The sequence below is a fragment of the Hypanus sabinus genome, chromosome 31 (genome assembly GCF_030144855.1).
Source record: "Hypanus sabinus isolate sHypSab1 chromosome 31, sHypSab1.hap1, whole genome shotgun sequence".
In the NCBI taxonomy this organism is placed as follows: Eukaryota; Metazoa; Chordata; class Chondrichthyes; order Myliobatiformes; family Dasyatidae; genus Hypanus; species Hypanus sabinus.
This window is the reverse complement of record NC_082736.1, coordinates 28,569,225-28,588,837: the sequence shown is the minus strand read 5'-3', so window position 1 is coordinate 28,588,837 and position 19,613 is coordinate 28,569,225. Positions and strand designations below refer to the sequence as shown.

The 19,613-nt window shown below is 49.1% G+C and overlaps 1 protein-coding gene across 6 annotated transcripts in view; it reads left to right on the top strand.

Annotated features, from left to right (window-relative positions):
- Window positions 1-6,329: 6,329 nt before the first annotated feature.
- LOC132384016 (G protein-coupled receptor 137Ba-like) overlaps window positions 6,330-19,613 on the top strand; it is a 103,728-nt gene continuing 90,444 nt past the window's right edge. For 2 of the 6 annotated variants that reach the window (XM_059955292.1, XM_059955289.1), the window contains exon 1: window positions 6,330-6,511. The gene's annotated coding sequence lies outside the window, so the exon portion shown is untranslated. The remainder of the gene's footprint in view (window positions 6,512-19,613) is intronic. The other 4 variants (XM_059955291.1, XM_059955287.1, XM_059955288.1 and 1 more) reach the window with 3 other exon arrangements.

The following is a 19,613-nucleotide window of genomic DNA, read 5'->3' as shown; positions in this document are numbered from 1 at the left end:
GTGATATTATTTCCTTGCTGCATTTGTTTGTGTCGCTTAGTTCTGCGCCAGGGTGCATAGACAATAGACAATTGGTAAATAAAGGAGGACACTTGTTCGATCTTGTCGTTTCCGATGTGGATGTCAGCTTGAATTTGCACTTTTGCTTCTCACCGTAACTTTGGTCTTTTTGCCATTTATCAGCAATCCAAATTCAGCAGAGACTTTTGCAACGTCATTGAGTCGTGCCTGTAGGCCTTCTTTTGTTGTGGCTGGCAGGGCTGTGTCATCTGCGGATCTCGAGTCACCGATGCTTCCTCCTCCTATTTTAACGCCAGTGTTGTCTGGAATTTCCAGTCTCATGGTCATCTCAGTGTAGATGTTTAAAAAGTGTGGAGAAAGGATGCAGCACATTTGACTGTTTAAATAAAATGGGCCCCTTTTGCTTTTCTTTCTCTAGTTAAGATTCATAAATATAATTCCTTTAATCGCACGTGCTGCACTGTCTGTGGTTTCTTGGCACCGAGTTGCAACAGGGTGGCGAATCGCATGGGGTCCGCAGGAACCGGGGTTTTCTGGTGGGGCGCGCTGTCTCAACCTCGCGGGTTTGGCGGGACCTGAGCACGCCTTCCCCAGGCTCGCGCAGCCAAGGAGACCAGCGGGGTTTTCCCAAAGAAGGCCCGCCCGCCGTTACATTTCCGGGGAGGTTTTAGACGATTTTGGTGCGTCATCGCCGACTCCAGCGAATTTCCTCAGATGGGCCGTGGAGAGCATTCTGACCAGCTGCGTCGCCGTCTGGCGTGGGGGCTCCAGTACAAAAAAGTTGGGGGGTGGGGGGTTGTAACCTCAGGCAGCCCCACCCTGGGAGCTCGGCACGTCTTCCAGGCCACACCAAGAGTCCGAGAGGGAGAACCGACCGCCCGTGGGGAACTGCTGTTTGAGCTGTAGCTATAGATCGTGGACTACAACAGAACCCCAGCCACCTTGAAAGCAAAAGAGGGACTTTGAGGGAAGAATATGTTGTTTCATGGACGAACTGAAAGACAACACCAAGGGCCGACAAAAACCTCTGGCGTCATCTTTTCCTGCTCCTCCCACTCCTTTACAATTGTGAATGACATCATAAAACACCTTTGGATAAAGTAGAGAGCTAAGGGTAAACCTGGGTAATTCCTAAGGTAAGGACGTGTTCAGCCCAGCTTTGCAGGCCGAAGGGCCTGTATTGTGCTGTAGGTTTTCTATATTTCTGGAACAACCTTATTCAGAGAAAGTATATAAGAAACCAGGAAGAGGATGAAATTCCCTCATCTGAGGGTGGCCAGGACCAGAGGACGCAGCCTCCCTTTAGAACAGAGCTGAGGAAGAATTTCTTTATCTTGAAAGGTGATGATGTGGTGGAATCCATTTCCACAGACGTGGAGGACGAGCCACTAGGTTTACTTAAGGCGGAGGCGTTTGGTTCTTGATTAGTAATGGTGTCGAGGGGGTTGCGGTGAAGAATGAGGTTGAGTGAGAACACGGGTCATCCATGGTCTCGATGGGCCGAATGGCCTTATTCCGAGCCAGACCATAGACCATCCACCACCCAATCTTACGATCTTGTACTCCATGTATTCAAGTCAGGAGAGCAAAGTTCTTCTCAATAATCTTTCATCAGAATTGTTCTCCGAGGCCTCCGTCGGTCGGGGTCGACCGTGGATGGTGCGTCCCAGCTGCCTAGATGTGCAGGCCGGGGCAGTACAACGTGGAGAGCGAGCTGTTGCCCGTGTAGCAAGCTCCCCCTCGCTCCACGCGTTACGATGAGCCCGGGCTGATGAAGGGTCTCTGCCCAAAGGGTCGACAGTTCACTCTTTTCCGCAGTCGCTGCCCGGCCTGCCGAGCTCCTCCAGCGTCTCTGTGCTACTTTTCCTTCTCCCCCCGCCTTCCCCCACGAGCGGGTAGAGCCGTGAGCCGGCAGAGATCTGAGATCAGAGTTTTCCCTCTCCTAGGTGAGCTGCCGACCGCGGCTGACGAGCCCCAGACTGACGGGTTTGCCCCTTCTCCTGTCAGTTCCACCAGGCTTAGTAACCAAGCCAGGCACGAAGCCCGGGAGTTGGGCTCAGTTATCAGAGGCCATTTGAGGCGCACGCCATCGGGAGCATTTAATAGGTATTGGGAGCTTGCCCCCACTACCACCCCCCCCCCCCCCGCTATAACAACCATCAGAGAACTGCATAAAATTAGAAATGAAAGAAATTTTAAGTTGGAAAGTGTTGGCGCGTGGCCTAGTGGATAAGGCATCGGCCTAGTGATCTGAAGGTCACTGGTTCGAGCCTCAGCTGAGGCAGCGTGTTGTGTCCTTGAGCAACCACACGTTGCTCTGCGACGTCACCGGTGCCAAGCTGCTTGGGTCCTAGTGCCCTTCCCTTGGACAACATCGGTGGCGTGGAGAGGGGAAGGCCTGCAGCTTGGGCAGCTGCCGGTCTCCCACACAACCCTGCCCAGGCCTGCGCCCTGGAAAAACCTTCAAAGGGGCAAATCCATGGTCTCACAAGACTCATGGTTGCCTATTATTATTTAAGAATGAAGGGGAAGCCGGTAGTCTGGTGCAGAAGGATACCGGTGGCAACTGGAAAATATTTGGCGATGGAGCTTGCTGAAAGAGTGATTTCAAACAAAATTAATTCTCTAGAGGGGACACTAACTGAATCATGGAGCTTCATTTTGATTTCATTCTGGGCAAAAATTCTGTTCTCACTCCAGATTTCCAGCAAAGTGGTTACCAGTAAATTGCCTCCTTAATTTGGCCAGCCCTTTGCCAGCAGGTGATCAAGGATCGTTAATGATAGACAGGAGAGCAGCCAGTCTATTACATCAGCAGACTGAGGTTACGTACCCATCTACCAGCTGGGGAAGTAGGCCGAGGAATGGTGAATGGAGTACTGTGAGCAGGTCTGGGGCCCTTTTGAAAGGGTGTGCTGGAATTGAAGAGGATTCAGAGGAGGTTGACTTGACTTGAAGTCACTTTTATTGTCATTTTGACCATAACTGCTGGTACAGTACACAGTAAAAATGAGACAATGGTTTTCAGGACCATGGTGTTAAATGGAACAGTACAAAAACTAGACTGAACTACGTAAAAAAACAACACAGGAGAATACTACACTGGACTACAGACCTACCCAGGACTGCATAAAGTGCACAAAACAGTGCAGGCATTACAATAAATAATAAACAGGACAGTAGGGCAGTCAGGTGTCAGTCCAGGCTCTGGGTATTGAGGAGTCTGATGGCTTGGGGGAAGAAACTGTTACATAGTCTGGTCGTGAGAGCCTGAATGCTTCGGAGCCTTTTCCCAGACGGCAGGAGGGAGAAGAGTTTGTATGAGGGGTGCGTGGGGTCCTTCATAATGCTGTTTGCTTTGCGGGGGCAGCGTGTGGTGTAAATGTCCATGATGGCGGGAAGAGAGACCCCGGTGATCTTCTCAGCTGACCTCACTATCCGCTGCAGGGTCTCGCGATTCGAGACGGTGCAATTCCCGAACCAGGCAGTGATGGAGAATCACATCGATGATTCCGGGAATGAAAGGGTTATCATACGAGGAACGTTTGATGGCTCTGGGTCTGTACTCGCTGGAATTCGGAAGGATGAGGGGGGGATCTCATTGAAGCCTTGCGAATGTTGAAAGGCCCAGACAGAGTCGATGCGGACATGGTGGGGGAGTCTAGGACAAGCGAGCAGAGCCTCGGGTTAGAGGGAAGTCCATTTAAAACAGAGATGCGGAGAAATTTCTTCAGGCAGAAGTCGGTGAATTGGGGGAATTTATTACCACAGGCAGCTGTGGAGGTCAGGTTATTGGGTATGTTTAAGACAGAGCATGAGGGGTCCTCGATTGGACACAGCATCAAAGGTTACGGAGAGAAGGCTGGGGAGTGGGGCTGAGGAGGGGAAGGAAGGATCAGCCATGATTGAATAGCAGAGCAGACTCGATGGGCCAAATGGTCTAATTCAGCTCCTATGTCTTATGGTCTACGCTCCACATAGGAATGAAGGGCCCAAGGAAGTAAATAAGATAGAGTGAGAGGATTTCCAATACTGCAAGAATCCAGGACTAGAGGGCACAGCCTTAGAATACATCCCTTTAAAACAGAGATGAGGAGGAATTTCTTTAGCCAGAGGGTGGTGAATCTGTGGAATTCATTGCCACAGGCAGCTGTGGAGGCCAAGATATTGACTATATTCAAAGCAGAGGTTGACTGTTTCTTGATTAGTCAGGGCATGAAAGCTTAGGGGGAGAAGGTACGAGAATGGAGCTGAGAGGGATAGTAGGTCAGCCATGATGGAATGATGGAGCAGTCTCAATGGGCCAAATAGTTCAATTCTGCTTCGATTGCTCATGGTCTTGCGGAAGACTGAGGAGAAGATTATTGTCTTCAGGAGGAGGAGATCAGAGGTCCATGAATCAGTCTTCATCGGGGGATCAGAGGTGGAGAGGGTCAGCAACTTCAAATTCCTCAGCATTCTCATTTCAGAAGATCTATCCTGGGTCTGGTATGTAAGGGCCAACGCGAGGAAATCTGCAGACACTGGAAATTCAAGCAACGACACACAACACACACATCTCTCGCTACCTTTCCTTTCAGTTAGTCCTGACGGAGGGTCTCGGCCCGAAACGTCGACAGCGCTTCTCCCTATAGATGCTGCCTGGCCTGCTGCGTTTCACCAGCATTTTGTGGGTGTTGTCTGGTATGTAAGGGCCATTTTAAGAAAGCACGGCAACGCCTCTACTTTCTTAGGTGTTTGCAAAGGTTCGGCATATCATCTGAAACTTTGACAAACTTCTACAGATGTGTGGCAGAGAGCGTATTGACCGGCTGCATCATAGCCTGGTATGGAAACACCAATCCCCTTGAATGGAAAATCCTACAAAAAAAAGCAGTGGATATGGCCCAGTCCATCACAGACAAAGCCCTCCCCACCATTGAGCACATCTACACGGACTATTGTCACAGGAAAGCAGCATCCATCATCAGGGATCCTCACCGCCCAGGCCATGCTCTCTTCTCGCTGCTGCCATCAGGAAGGAGGTACAGGAGCCTCAGGACTCGCATCACCAGGTTCAGGAACAGTTACTACCCCTCAACCATCAGGTAGAAGGTACAGGAGCCTCAGGACTCGCATCACCAGGTTCAGGAACAGTTACTACCCCTCAACCATCAGGTAGAAGGTACAGGAGCCTCAGGACTCGCATCACCAGGTTCAGGAACAGTTACTACCCCTCAACCATCAGGTAGAAGGTACAGGAGCCTCAGGACTCGCATCACCAGGTTCAGGAACAGTTACTACCCCTCAACCATCAGGCTCCTGAACAAAAATCGTATAAAATTCTAAAGGGATTGGACAGGCTAGATGCAGGAAGATTGTTTCCGATGTTGGGGAAGTCCAGAACGAGGGGTCACAGTTTAAGGATAAAGGGGAAGCCTTTTCGGACCGAGGTGAGGAAAAACTTCTTCACACAGAGAGTGGTGAATCTGTGGAATTCTCTGCCACAGGAAACAGTTGAGGCCGGTTCATTGGCTATATTTAAGAAGAAGTTAGATATGGCCCTTGTGGCTAAAGGGATCAGGGGGTATGGAGAGAAAGCAGGTACAGGGTTCTGAGTTGGATGATCAGCCATGATCAAACTGAAGGTGGTGCAGGCTCGAGGGGCCGAATGGCCTACTCCTGCACCTATTTTCTATGTTTCTATGTTTTTAAAAGGGGATAACTTCATGTGCCCCCTCACCGAACTGCTCCAGTAACCTATGGACTCACTTTCAAGGACTCTTCACCTCCTGGTCTCAATATTTATTTATTATTCTGGTTTCTTTCCTCTTGTATTTACACGCTGGCTATTTGTCAGTCCTGTTTGGTGCGGTCTTTCGTTGATTCCATGGTGTTTCTTGTCATTTACTGTGAATGCCCACAAGAAAATGAATCTCGGGGTTGTATATGGTGATCTGTACGTACTTTGATAATACATTTACTTTCAACTTCGGACCGCGTTGGTATCTGAAAGTTCGATTTGAAAATCACTTCAACTTGACTTGGAACTACATTTCATAGATACTGCTTAATTGTACTCTCAATATTATTAATGTTGCCGCTGAATTTTTTGATCCACGGTTTTAATTTGGATGCAATAGTGGTCTAATCCGGACTACAGCTGCCGTCATGCTTTGCTGTGACGGCGGCGCATGCGGAGTGGTTCAACCGCCGCCCGGCTGTTGGCCTGGTGGGCAGGCGCGGTGCCGGTCGCATTGTGCGCCGTTGCGCGCAGGCGCGGTGCCGGTCGCATTGTGCGCCGCTGCGCGCAGGCGCGGTGCCGGGAGAGCCGGCGGCCGGCGGGGCCTGTGCGCAGGCGCGCCCGCTGTTGGTGTTATGGCCCAGATGGAGACGGATTCCGGGGCCTGAGGCCAGGAGAGTCGCTCCGTCAGCCCGTGTCCACGACGCCAGCTTCACTGCGGCTCCCGAGGGGCGGGGCAGGCTGTCTCCGGCGCTCAGACGACAGATGGTAATGTCCGGTCCGCTGGGCACAAACTTTGTCTTATTTTTTTGTAAAAAATCGCGTCAGGCGCCCTCAAAATCACGGTGACTCGTCGGGAGGCCGGGGTGTGTCGGGGCGGGAGGGTGCCGAACGCTGCCAGTGTCCACCGGGTTCAGTGATGAGTGTGTCACTGCAAGAGTGAGTGTGTCTCACCCCGAACAAGTGTGTAACCGTGACAGTGAGTGTGTCTCACCCCGAACAAGTGTGTAACTGTGACAGTGAGTGTGTCTCACCCCGAACAAGTGTGTAACTGTGACAGTGAGTGTGTCTCACCCCGAACAAGTGTGTAACTGTGACAGTGAGTGTGTCTCACCCCGAACAAGTGTGTAACTGTGACAGTGAGTGTGCCTCACCCCGAACAAGTGTGTAACTGTGACAGTGAGTGTGTCTCACCCCGAACAAGTGTGTAACTGTGACAGTGAGTGTGTCTCACCCCGAACAAGTGTGTAACTGTGACAGTGAGTGTGTCTCACCCCGAACAAGTGTGTAACTGTGACAGTGAGTGTGTCTCACCCCGAACAAGTGTGTAACTGTGACAGTGAGTGTGCCTCACCCCGAACAAGTGTGTAACTGTGACAGTGAGTGTGTGTCTCTCTCTGAACAAGTGTGTAACTGTGACAGTGAGTGTGTCTCACTCTGAACAAGTGTGTAACTGTGACAGTGAGTGTGTGTCTCTCTCTGAACAAGTGTGTAACTGTGACAGTGAGTGTGTGTCTCTCTCTGAACAAGTGTGTAACTGTGACGGTGAGTGTGTGTCTCTCTGAACAAGTGTGTAACTGTGACAGTGAGTGTGTCTCACCCCGAACAAGTGTGTAACTGTGACAATGAGTGTGCCTCACCCCGAACAAGTGTGTAACTGTGACAGTGAGTGTGTGTCTCTCTCTGAACAAGTGTGTAACTGTGACAGTGAGTGTGTCTCACTCTGAACAAGTGTGTAACTGTGACAGTGAGTGTGTGTCTCTCTCTGAACAAGTGTGTAACTGTGACAGTGAGTGTGTGTCTCTCTCTGAACAAGTGTGTAACTGTGACAATGAGTGTGTCTCACTCCGAACAAGTGTGTAACTGTGACAGTGAGTGTGCCTCTCTCTGAACAAGTGTGTAACTGTGACAGTGAGTGTGCCTCACCCCGAACAAGTGTGTAACTGTGACAGTGAGTGTGCCTCACCCCGAACAAGTGTGTAACTGTGACAGTGAGTGTGCCTCACCCCGAACAAGTGTGTAACTGTGACAGTGAGTGTGCCTCACCCCGAACAAGTGTGTAACTGTGACAGTGAGTGTGTCTCACTCCGAACAAGTGTGTAACTGTGACAGTGAGTGTGTCTCACTCCGAACAAGTGTGTAACTGTGACAGTGAGTGTGCCTCTCTCTGAACAAGTGTGTAACTGTGACAATGAGTGTGTCTCACTCCGAACAAGTGTGTAACTGTGACAGTGAGTGTGCCTCTCTCTGAACAAGTGTGTAACTGTGACAGTGAGTGTGCCTCACCCCGAACAAGGGTGTAACTGTGAGTGTGCCTCACCCCGAACAAGTGTGTAACTGTGACAGTGAGTGTGTCTCACCCCGAACAAGTGTGTAACTGTGACAGTGAGTGTGCCTCACCCCGAACAAGTGTGTAACTGTGACAGTGAGTGTGTCTCACTCCGAACAAGCGTGTAACTGTGACAGTGAATGTGTCTCACTCCGAACAAGTGTGTAACTGTGGCAGTGAGTGTGTCTCTCTCTGAACAAGTGTGTAACTGTGACAGTGAGTGTGCCTCACCCCGAACAAGTGTGTAACTGTGACAGTGAGTGTGTCTCTCTCTGAACAAGTGTGTAACTGTGACAGTGAGTGTGTCTCTCTCTGAACAAGTGTGTAACTGTGACAGTGAGTGTGTCTCTCTCTGAACAAGTGTGTGACTGTGACAGTGAGTGTGTCTCCCTCTGAACAAGTGTGTAACTGTGACAGTGAGTGTGCCTCACTCCGAACAAGTGTGCAACTGTGGCAGTGAGTGTCTCTCTCTCTCTGAACAAGTGTGTAACTGACAGTGAGTGTGCCTCTCTCTGAACAAGTGTGTAACTGTGACAGTGAGTGTGTCTCTCCGAACAAGTGTGTAACTGTGACAGTGAGTGTGCCTCACTCCGAACAAGTGTGCAACTGTGGCAGTGAGTGTGCCTCACTCCGAACAAGTGTGTAACTGTGGCAGTGAGTGTCCCTCTCTGAGCAAGTGTGTAACTGTGACAGTGAGTGTGCCTCTCTCTCTGAACAAGTGTGTAACTGTGACAGTGAGTGTGCCTCTCTCTCTGAACAAGTGTGTAACTGTGACAGTGAGTGTGCCGCTCTCTCTGAACAAGTGTGCAACTGTGGTAGTGAGTGTGTGTGTGTGTCTCTCTCTCTCTCTCTGAACAAGTGTGCAATTGGCAGTGAGTGTGTGTCGCTCTCTCTCTCTCTGAACAAGTGTGCAACTGTGACAGTGAGTGTGTCTCTCCGAACAAGTGTGTAACTGTGACAGTGAGTGTGCCTCACTCCGAACAAGTGTGCAACTGTGGCAGTGAGTGTGCCTCACTCCGAACAAGTGTGTAACTGTGGCAGTGAGTGTCCCTCTCTGAGCAAGTGTGTAACTGTGACAGTGAGTGTGCCTCTCTCTCTGAACAAGTGTGTAACTGTGACAGTGAGTGTGCCTCTCTCTCTGAACAAGTGTGTAACTGTGACAGTGAGTGTGCCGCTCTCTCTGAACAAGTGTGCAACTGTGGTGGTGAGTGTGTGTGTGTGTGTCTCTCTCTCTCTCTCTGAACAAGTGTGCAATTGGCAGTGAGTGTGTGTCGCTCTCTCTCTCTGAACAAGTGTGCAACTGGCAGTGAGTGTGTGTGTCTCTCTCTCTGAACAAGTGTGCAACTGTGACAGTGAGTGTGCCTCACTCCAAACAAGTGTGCAACTGTGGCAGTGAGTGTGTGTGTCTCTCTCTGTCTCTGAACAAGTGTGCAATTGGCAGTGAGTGTGCCTCTCTCTCTGAACAAGTGTGCAACTGTGGCAGTGAGTGTGTCTCTCTCTGAACAAGTGTGTAACTGTGACAGTGAGTGTGTGTCTCTCTCTGAACAAGTGTGCAACTGTGGCAGTGAGTGTGCCTCACTCCGAACAAGTGTGTAACTGTGACAGTGAGTGTGTCTCTCTCTAAACAATTGTGCAACTGTGACAGTGAGTGTGTCTCACTCCGAACAAGTGTGTAACTGTGGCAGTGAGTGTGTCTCTCTCTGAACAAGTGTGTAACTGTGACGGTGAGTGTGTGTCTCTCTGAACAAGTGTGTAACTGTGACAATGAGTGTGCCTCACCCCGAACAAGTGTGTAACTGTGACAGTGAGTGTGTGTCTCTCTCTGAACAAGTGTGTAACTGTGACAGTGAGTGTGTCTCACTCTGAACAAGTGTGTAACTGTGACAGTGAGTGTGTGTCTCTCTCTGAACAAGTGTGTAACTGTGACAATGAGTGTGCCTCACCCGAACAAGTGTGTAACTGTGACAGTGAGTGTGTGTCTCTCTCTGAACAAGTGTGTAACTGTGACAGTGAGTGTGTCTCACTCTGAACAAGTGTGTAACTGTGACAGTGAGTGTGTGTCTCTCTCTGAACAAGTGTGTAACTGTGACAATGAGTGTGTCTCACTCCGAACAAGTGTGTAACTGTGACAGTGAGTGTGCCTCTCTCTGAACAAGTGTGTAACTGTGACAGTGAGTGTGCCTCACCCCGAACAAGTGTGTAACTGTGACAGTGAGTGTGCCTCACCCCGAACAAGTGTGTAACTGTGACAGTGAGTGTGCCTCACCCCGAACAAGTGTGTAACTGTGACAGTGAGTGTGCCTCACCCCGAACAAGTGTGTAACTGTGACAGTGAGTGTGTCTCACTCTGAACAAGTGTGTAACTGTGACAGTGAGTGTGTCTCACTCCGAACAAGTGTGTAACTGTGACAGTGAGTGTGCCTCTCTCTGAACAAGTGTGTAACTGTGACAATGAGTGTGTCTTACTCCGAACAAGTGTGTAACTGTGACAGTGAGTGTGCCTCTCTCTGAACAAGTGTGTAACTGTGACAGTGAGTGTGCCTCACCCCGAACAAGGGTGTAACTGTGAGTGTGCCTCACCCCGAACAAGTGTGTAACTGTGACAGTGAGTGTGTCTCACTCTGAACAAGTGTGTAACTGTGACAGTGAGTGTGTCTCACTCCGAACAAGTGTGTAACTGTGACAGTGAGTGTGCCTCTCTCTGAACAAGTGTGTAACTGTGACAATGAGTGTGTCTTACTCCGAACAAGTGTGTAACTGTGACAGTGAGTGTGCCTCTCTCTGAACAAGTGTGTAACTGTGACAGTGAGTGTGCCTCACCCCGAACAAGGGTGTAACTGTGAGTGTGCCTCACCCCGAACAAGTGTGTAACTGTGACAGTGAGTGTGTCTCACCCCGAACAAGTGTGTAACTGTGACAGTGAGTGTGCCTCACCCCGAACAAGTGTGTAACTGTGACAGTGAGTGTGTCTCACTCCGAACAAGCGTGTAACTGTGACAGTGAATGTGTCTCACTCCGAACAAGTGTGTAACTGTGGCAGTGAGTGTGTCTCTCTCTGAACAAGTGTGTAACTGTGACAGTGAGTGTGCCTCACCCCGAACAAGTGTGTAACTGTGACAGTGAGTGTGTCTCTCTCTGAACAAGTGTGTAACTGTGACAGTGAGTGTGTCTCTCTCTGAACAAGTGTGTAACTGTGACAGTGAGTGTGTCTCTCTCTGAACAAGTGTGTGACTGTGACAGTGAGTGTGTCTCCCTCTGAACAAGTGTGTAACTGTGACAGTGAGTGTGCCTCACTCCGAACAAGTGTGCAACTGTGGCAGTGAGTGTCTCTCTCTCTCTGAACAAGTGTGTAACTGACAGTGAGTGTGCCTCTCTCTGAACAAGTGTGTAACTGTGACAGTGAGTGTGTCTCTCCGAACAAGTGTGTAACTGTGACAGTGAGTGTGCCTCACTCCGAACAAGTGTGCAACTGTGGCAGTGAGTGTGCCTCACTCCGAACAAGTGTGTAACTGTGGCAGTGAGTGTCCCTCTCTGAGCAAGTGTGTAACTGTGACAGTGAGTGTGCCTCTCTCTCTGAACAAGTGTGTAACTGTGACAGTGAGTGTGCCGCTCTCTCTGAACAAGTGTGCAACTGTGGTAGTGAGTGTGTGTCGCTCTCTCTCTCTCTGAACAAGTGTGCAACTGTGACAGTGAGTGTGTCTCTCCGAACAAGTGTGTAACTGTGACAGTGAGTGTGCCTCACTCCGAACAAGTGTGTAACTGTGACAGTGAGTGTGCCTCACCCCGAACAAGTGTGTAACTGTGACAGTGAGTGTGCCTCACCCCGAACAAGTGTGTAACTGTGACAGTGAGTGTGCCTCACCCCGAACAAGTGTGTAACTGTGACAGTGAGTGTGTCTCACTCTGAACAAGTGTGTAACTGTGACAGTGAGTGTGTCTCACTCCGAACAAGTGTGTAACTGTGACAGTGAGTGTGCCTCTCTCTGAACAAGTGTGTAACTGTGACAATGAGTGTGTCTTACTCCGAACAAGTGTGTAACTGTGACAGTGAGTGTGCCTCTCTCTGAACAAGTGTGTAACTGTGACAGTGAGTGTGCCTCACCCCGAACAAGGGTGTAACTGTGAGTGTGCCTCACCCCGAACAAGTGTGTAACTGTGACAGTGAGTGTGTCTCACTCTGAACAAGTGTGTAACTGTGACAGTGAGTGTGTCTCACTCCGAACAAGTGTGTAACTGTGACAGTGAGTGTGCCTCTCTCTGAACAAGTGTGTAACTGTGACAATGAGTGTGTCTTACTCCGAACAAGTGTGTAACTGTGACAGTGAGTGTGCCTCTCTCTGAACAAGTGTGTAACTGTGACAGTGAGTGTGCCTCACCCCGAACAAGGGTGTAACTGTGAGTGTGCCTCACCCCGAACAAGTGTGTAACTGTGACAGTGAGTGTGTCTCACCCCGAACAAGTGTGTAACTGTGACAGTGAGTGTGCCTCACCCCGAACAAGTGTGTAACTGTGACAGTGAGTGTGTCTCACTCCGAACAAGCGTGTAACTGTGACAGTGAATGTGTCTCACTCCGAACAAGTGTGTAACTGTGGCAGTGAGTGTGTCTCTCTCTGAACAAGTGTGTAACTGTGACAGTGAGTGTGCCTCACCCCGAACAAGTGTGTAACTGTGACAGTGAGTGTGTCTCTCTCTGAACAAGTGTGTAACTGTGACAGTGAGTGTGTCTCTCTCTGAACAAGTGTGTAACTGTGACAGTGAGTGTGTCTCTCTCTGAACAAGTGTGTGACTGTGACAGTGAGTGTGTCTCCCTCTGAACAAGTGTGTAACTGTGACAGTGAGTGTGCCTCACTCCGAACAAGTGTGCAACTGTGGCAGTGAGTGTCTCTCTCTCTCTGAACAAGTGTGTAACTGACAGTGAGTGTGCCTCTCTCTGAACAAGTGTGTAACTGTGACAGTGAGTGTGTCTCTCCGAACAAGTGTGTAACTGTGACAGTGAGTGTGCCTCACTCCGAACAAGTGTGCAACTGTGGCAGTGAGTGTGCCTCACTCCGAACAAGTGTGTAACTGTGGCAGTGAGTGTCCCTCTCTGAGCAAGTGTGTAACTGTGACAGTGAGTGTGCCTCTCTCTCTGAACAAGTGTGTAACTGTGACAGTGAGTGTGCCGCTCTCTCTGAACAAGTGTGCAACTGTGGTAGTGAGTGTGTGTCGCTCTCTCTCTCTCTGAACAAGTGTGCAACTGTGACAGTGAGTGTGTCTCTCCGAACAAGTGTGTAACTGTGACAGTGAGTGTGCCTCTCTCTTTGAACAAGTGTGTAACTGTGACAGTGAGTGTGCCTCTCTCTCTGAACAAGTGTGTAACTGTGACAGTGAGTGTGCCGCTCTCTCTGAACAAGTGTGCAACTGTGGTAGTGAGTGTGTGTCGCTCTCTCTCTCTCTGAACAAGTGTGCAACTGTGACAGTGAGTGTGTCTCTCCGAACAAGTGTGTAACTGTGACAGTGAGTGTGCCTCACTCCGAACAAGTGTGCAACTGTGGCAGTGAGTGTGCCCTCACTCCGAACAAGTGTGTAACTGTGGCAGTGAGTGTCCCTCTCTGAGCAAGTGTGTAACTGTGACAGTGAGTGTGCCTCTCTCTTTGAACAAGTGTGTAACTGTGACAGTGAGTGTGCCTCTCTCTCTGAACAAGTGTGTAACTGTGACAGTGAGTGTGCCGCTCTCTCTGAACAAGTGTGCAACTGTGGTAGTGAGTGTGTGTCGCTCTCTCTCTCTCTGAACAAGTGTGCAACTGTGACAGTGAGTGTGTCTCTCCGAACAAGTGTGTAACTGTGACAGTGAGTGTGCCTCACTCCGAACAAGTGTGTAACTGTGACAGTGAGTGTGCCTCTCTCTCTGAACAAGTGTGTAACTGTGACAGTGAGTGTGCCTCTCTCTCTGAACAAGTGTGTAACTGTGACAGTGAGTGTGTCTCACCCCGAACAAGTGTGTAACTGTGACAGTGAGTGTGCCTCACTCCGAACAAGTGTGTAACTGTGACAGTGAGTGTGCCTCTCTCTCTGAACAAGTGTGTAACTGTGACAGTGAGTGTGCCGCTCTCTCTGAACAAGTGTGCAACTGTGGTGGTGAGTGTGTGTGTGTGTGTGTCTCTCTCTCTCTGAACAAGTGTGCAATTGGCAGTGAGTGTGTGTCGCTCTCTCTCTCTGAACAAGTGTGCAACTGGCAGTGAGTGTGTGTGTCTCTCTCTCTGAACAAGTGTGCAACTGTGACAGTGAGTGTGCCTCACTCCAAACAAGTGTGCAACTGTGGCAGTGAGTGTGTGTGTCTCTCTCTGTCTCTGAACAAGTGTGCAATTGGCAGTGAGTGTGCCTCTCTCTCTGAACAAGTGTGCAACTGTGGCAGTGAGTGTGTCTCTCTCTGAACAAGTGTGTAACTGTGACAGTGAGTGTGTGTCTCTCTCTGAACAAGTGTGCAACTGTGGCAGTGAGTGTGCCTCACTCCGAACAAGTGTGTAACTGTGACAGTGAGTGTGTCTCTCTCTAAACAATTGTGCAACTGTGACAGTGAGTGTGCCTCACCCCGAACAAGTGTGCAACTGTGGCAGTGAGTGTGTCTCTCTCTTTGAACAAGTGTGCAACTGTGGTAGTGAGTCTCTCTCTCTCTCTCTCTCTCTCTCCCTCTCCTCTCTCTCTCTCTCTCTCTCTCTCTCTCTCTCTTCTCTCTCTCTCTCTCTCTCTCTCTCTCTCTCTCTCTCTCTCTCTGAACAAGTGTGCAATTGGCAGTGAGTGTGTCTCTCTGAACAAGTGTGCAACTGTGGCAGTGAGTGTGTCTCTCTCTTTGAACAAGTGTGCAACTGTGGTAGTGAGTGTGTCTCTCTCTTTGAACAAGTGTGCAACTGTGGCAGTGAGTGTGTCTCTCTCTTTGAACAAGTGTGCAACTGTGGCAGTGAGTGTGTCTCTCTCTTTGAACAAGTGTGCAACTGTGGTAGTGAGTCTCTCTCTCTCTCTCTCTCTCTCTCCCTCTCTCTCTCTCTCTCTCTCTCTCTCTCTCTCTCTCTCTCTCTCTCTCTCTCTCTCTCTCTCTCTGAACAAGTGTGCAATTGGCAGTGAGTGTGTCTCTCTGAACAAGTGTGCAACTGTGGCAGTGAGTGTGTCTCTCTCTTTGAACAAGTGTGCAACTGTGGCAGTGAGTGTGTCTCTCTCTCTCTCTGAACAAGTGTGCAACCGGCAGTGAGTGTGTGTATCTCTCTCTGAACAAGTGTGCAACTGTGACAGTGAGTGTGCCTCACTCCGAACAAGTGTGCAACTGTGGCAGTGAGTGTGCCTCACTCTGAACTGGTGAGTCAGTGTATGTGGTACTGAGTGTGCCTCACATTGAACAATTGTGCGAGTGAGTCGGTGTGTGTCTCACTCTGAACAAGTGTGCAAGTGAGTCAGCATGTTTGTCAGTGAGTGTCTCTCACTATGAACAAGTGTACAAGTGTGTCAGTTTGTGTGGCAGTGAGTGTGCCTTGCACTCTGAACAAGTTTGCAAGTGAGTTAGTGTATCTGTCTTTCTCACTCTTAGCAAGTGACAGTGTGTCAGTGTGTTGTGCAAATGAGTCAGCAATGTGGCAGTGAGTGTATCTCGCTCTGAAAAATTGTGCAAAAGCACCAGCAAGTGTGGCAGTGAACGTGCCTCTCACCAGCCAGGTGAGCAGGTGGTTCTGAGTGCGTGTCTCACTCTGACCCAAGTTTGCAGGTTTGCAGGTGTCATCTCTCTCACTCTGAACAAGTGTCAGTGTGTGTGTTACTCTGAACAAGTGAGTCAATGTGTCTGTGAACAAGTGTGTAAGTGAGTCTTGTGTTTTTCTCACTGACCAAGTGTACAAGTGAGTCATCATGTGTCAGTGAGAGTGTCTTTCAGTCTGAATAAGTGTGCAAGTGAATCGGTGTGTTTGTCTCCCTCTGGATACGTGTGCAAGTGAGTCAATGTCTCTCTCTCACTCTAAGCAAGTGTCTGTGTGTCACTCTGAACAATTGTGCAAGTGAGTCAGTATCCCTGTCTCACTCTGGACAAGTGGGTGTATGTCACACATTGAACAAGTGAGCAATTTATTCTGCGAGCGTGTAACTCTTAATAAGTGTGTAAGTCAGTGTGTCAATTTGAACAAGTGAAAGTGAGTGTTTGTGTCGGCATGTGTGTGTTGTGTATTGAACCAGTTTGTCCATGTGTATGTCTCTTGCTGTGAACAGGATAGTCAGCATGTGTGTCTCGCTGTGACAAACGTGTAAGTGAGTGAACATGTGTCGACTGTGTGATGACCAGTGTGCGTGACCGTGTGAGAACCACTGTGAACTAGTTTGCAAGGGTTGGCATTTGTGACTAATGTTGGGCCAGCATGCCGCTAGGTGCCAGTGCTAGATGGAGGTGTCACTGGCTGCGTTTGGATCCAGTCCTGGCTGAGCTGCCCCTGGGTACATTTAAGTCTAGAGCTGGACAGAACTGCCAGCAGGTGTGCTTCGGTCCAGCGGCTGGCCCTCCTGTATACACACTTGCCTGCGGACGGTCATCTTCCCCGTCCTAACTTCAAGGCGGTGCTTCTTGCCTGCTTAATCTATTTGGGCCTCTGCAATGGGTGAGCACGTTGATGACTGCAGCTTCTTCGATTCCTCACTGGGAACGTGTGAGAACTTGGGTCTTGAAATAATTTTTATGTCCAGTTGCAGTTTATGTTGTTCTCCAGCAGTGAAACAATTTCTTTAACTTGTGCATCAAAGTACAAACTGTTGTACAAAATGTCCTTGAGGGAGCAATATTTTAAGTCGGTTATTGCTCAAGGTGACGATAGTGGCATTTGTTGTTCCCGGGTCTTTCTTTATTGCTGCCAGTTAGTAAAGGTTATTGGCCCCATAACACTGACTTATGAATGTCTGTCTTGAGCAGCTGTAACTATCTGCGGTAGTTAAATGTCTGGCGCTCGTTCGTATTGAGTGTTACTTGACGACATCTGAGCTGAATCAATTTTGTTTTCTCCACATGCCGTCTCTAGCCTCAGATTAGACTGAACGATCCCTTTGGTTCCTTTTTCTTTTGAAATATTTCTTCTTCTGAGGATAAATTGAGCAAGCTAGGGCTTTGGTCTGGAGCACGAGGTGACTTAATAGGGATTACTAGATGATAGAAGGCACAGATCAAGTGGACAGCTAGAGAGTTATTTCCCAGGGCAGAAATGGCTAATACCAGGGAGCTTAAATTTAAGGTGACTGGAGGAAAGAATAGGGAGGATGTCAGAGGTAAGCTTTTTTTACACAGTGTGTTGGGTGTTTGGAACACTCTTGCCAGTGATGGTGACAGAGGCAGATATATTAAAGACAGGCAGTGGGACAGCTTCTTCCACCAGGCTGTCAGACTGATTGACTCATGCTGATTTCAGTGTATTTCTATGCTACATTGACTGTTCTATTTATTAAATGTACTATGATTGCACATTTAGATGGAGACGTAAAGGATTTTACTCCGCATGTATGTGAAGGATGTAATAAACTCAATTCAATTCAATTTAAGGAACTTAGCAACATGGGTGAAAGAAAAATGGAGGATTATGTGGGAGGGAAGGGTTAAATTGATCTTAAATGGCTGGGTTGAGTTGTTATCTCCGATCTTGGCAATTTACTTGCAAAGGTTTTGTCCCCAAGCAAGGCGTCGTCAGTGGGCTGTGGATTGTGGTGTGCCCTCCGAATGCTTGTGCTTTTCAGTCAGCATTTCGGAAGCTCGGTTGTGACCTGGGGAGAAAATCTCGTCGCTGTGCAGCGAACTCCCTGTGCTATGGTCTGAAATTTTGTCCGCATCAGCTCATAAATGGGATCGAGGTCTACATACTTGTTTACAGTATTGTTTGTGGAGAAGCATGCTTCTAGGAATTCTTTTGCATACCACATGTCCGTGCCATGTCTTTCACTGATGCCAGGTTGAATTTGTGACCCCCCCCCCCCCAATCCTCACAAGTAGAGACTAGGGAGAGTTGGTCAGGCCGCTTGGCGGCCAGTTGTTGTTCATGGATCCTTGGGGATAGTTTTCTTCCCCCCCCCCCCCCCCAGTTTGGCCAACGTAATACAGTCCCTACATTGAGTTGATATCTGTTGTTTGTCAAGCGGGGTGCCATGCACAATCCTAATCAGATGAAGAACGGACATGGGAGCACGGAGGAACATCTGGAACTCTGCAGGAAGGCCCTCTTTGTTGCTGCTGTGAGGTCCGGGTCTCTGCTGGGAAGAACAGGCCCCCAGTCCTCGGGGTTCTGTTGCCGGCGGCCGTTGGCGGGGGCATCATAGTGCGCTCGGCAGAGGATGGTGCTCAGAGAGGCTGTGCCGGAGGGGATGGTCGGAGGCTCGGAGGTTTGATGGACTCGGAGTCTGTAGCGGGGGGGGGGGGCGCTTCCATTGTGTGCTGCGTCTGCAAGGCTGAGTCCGGCGGCACCGTGGAAGTCTATAGCGGCGGTATTTCCTTCTGCCACCGGCATGAGATGACGAGTCTATCGGGACCCTGAGGACTTGTGGAAACTGTGTGGTGGTTTCTTTCGAACTTATAGTCTTTTAACATCTTTGGACTATTTTTACTGTGGCCATGGTCTGTTTTTTTTATCAATTATGCCATTGTTTGCACTGTTGTAACTATGTGGTTTTGTGCAGGTCTTGTAGCTTTAGTTTTTGGTTTGTTGGGTGGTAGAGTTGGTCTCCTGACTTGGTGTGTCTGGGTAGTCTTGTTTTGTCTGGTGGGTTTGGAGCTCCTTTCCGGGGAACACGCTAAGACGGTAGCGCGATATCAATACGCAGCAGCCTCTCCGGACTCTGGATTTGGGGATTGCCAAACGTTATGTGGATTTTCTGGTGTAGTCTGGTTTGTCGTGTGCTTTTGTGACATCATTCTGGAGGAATGTTGTTTCATTTTTTAGTTGCAGTTGTGGTTTCTAAATGACAATGAACTGAAATTCAATTCAATTCAATTGGACTTTGTAAACCACTTTGGTCTTGTCCAGTAGCTTGCTCCGTTCTTTATGTATTGAGATACGGCACTCAACCCAGCCACCCAAGCTACACATCCTCCGGAGGTTAAAACGACCCATGGGCCGAAGGGCCTGTATCGTGCTTTTTCGTGCCTTGTGTTCTGTAAAGCCAGAAATGCTAAGTCAGCCCTGCAATAAGTTTGTGGGGCATACAAACTCTAGTCTATCTGAGCGTTACTTTTGACCTTTAATCCCACTAGCACAGCGTTCTTTTATCACCTAATCAGTTCACAGTCAAGCTTTTGTGGTTAATTTTTTTCCTAATCTATGTGGTCTGCATTGACGATACCATCAGCGTTCAAGTAATCATGACAGGTCCCAGGCTGTTAACTCGCAGACAGTGCAATGTTCTAATTTTAATCTTCTTTCCTTTTCTAAACCAGAGTTTATTAAATCTTTGGCTTAACATACTGCAGTTTTACATCTTCTTAGCCTGGGTGTAACTCGTTAGAGGAACACTAAGCTCTATGCAGCATCTAAAGCAAATTGAATGAAATGTAAAAG